The sequence below is a fragment of the Carlito syrichta genome, unplaced genomic scaffold, assembly GCF_000164805.1.
Source record: "Carlito syrichta isolate Samal-C Ts95f unplaced genomic scaffold, Tarsius_syrichta-2.0.1 Scaffold304603, whole genome shotgun sequence".
Lineage (NCBI taxonomy): Eukaryota > Metazoa > Chordata > Mammalia > Primates > Tarsiidae > Carlito > Carlito syrichta.
In genome coordinates this window covers 121,277-122,624 of record NW_007248699.1, presented here as the reverse complement: position 1 = coordinate 122,624, position 1,348 = coordinate 121,277, and the positions used below count along the sequence as shown (strand labels likewise).

The following is a 1,348-nucleotide window of genomic DNA, read 5'->3' as shown; positions in this document are numbered from 1 at the left end:
TTTTTTTTTTTTTTTTTTGAGTTGGAGTCCCACTCTGTCACCCAGACTGGAGTGCAATGGCTGCTCCCAGCCACCGCCGCCTCGACCTGCTGGGCTCTGGCGATCCTTCCACCTCAGCCTTCCAAGTAGCTGGAATTATAGGCATGCTCTACCACGCCCAGCTGATTTTTTGATTTATTGTAGAGATGAGGTCTCACCGCCCAGGTGGGTCACGAACCCAGCTTAATTTTTTTTTTTTTGAGTTGCAGTCTCACTTGGTTGCCCAGACTGGAGTGCAGTGGCCACTTCCAGCCACTGCAGCCTCGCCTGCTGGGCTCCAGTGATCCCTCCGCCTCAGCCTTCCAAGTAGCCGCAATTACAGGCATGCGCTACCATGCCCAGCTGATTTTTTGATTTATTTTAGAGATGAGGTCTCGCTGCCCAGGCGGGTCTCAAACCCGCGGGCTCAGGCAATCCACTCACCTCAGCCTCCCAAAGGTGCGGGATTACAGGCTGAGCCACCTAGCCCGGCTAGCTTAATTTTTTAATATCTTTTGAGGAGATGGAATCTCACTATGTTGCCTAGGCTGGCCTCAAGCATTCCTCCCACCTTTGCCTTCCAAAGCACTGGGATTACAGGTATGAGCCACCAAATTCATTAAACAAACATGTTCTCCCCAAAGGGTCTCACACCAGGCCTCATCTTAAGAGAAATGGTTTAAATCAACCTCAATGCCAGTTTTCCCACCTGTAAAAACAGGCTGAAACCTACCCTACCCAACACTCCCAGGCCTTCAAAGTTTTTTCAAACTTACCCTAAGTGGGTCAAGCATTCCTGTCCATGGATGGCCTGCCCTACCTCCCAGACCACTAAGAAGTAAAAATCACACTCCTATATGCCACCAAAAGCAGACAAAATGAAAGGAATGAAGCCTGTCTCTCCTAAGAGACTAAAGAATAAGGATTCTGCCAAGGGGTAACAAGAGCCTATCACCAGTTACAAGTGAATTTAGAAGTACTTGTCTCATCTGCAAACCTGAGTGTTAGTGACAGAATCACCGTGGCTTTGGACAATGCAAAAGGGAACATAAGTGAAAAACGGGAACATTAAAACAGTTCACTGAAAGTCAACCACGGAGTTGCTCACACTAGAATAATAGGACGGGGTAGCTTGAGGGGACACCTTTGTTGACGATGGGATGAGGCCACCTACCTCCCTACCACATGAGTCTAATGAATGTCCCATGGAACTGGGTTTTTTTTTTTTTGAGTTGGAGTCTCACTCTGTCGCCCAGACTAGAGTGCAGTGGCATGCTCCTGCCACCGCAGCCTCGACCTGCTGGGCTCTAGCGATCCTTCTGCCTCAGCC

The 1,348-nt window shown here is 49.1% G+C and overlaps 1 protein-coding gene across 3 annotated transcripts in view; it reads right to left on the bottom strand.

The window, feature by feature from the left end:
• The window catches only part of P4HB (prolyl 4-hydroxylase subunit beta), a 16,342-nt gene that overhangs the window by 12,135 nt on the left and 2,859 nt on the right, over nucleotides 1–1,348 (bottom strand). The gene's annotated exons all lie outside the window — the stretch shown is intronic.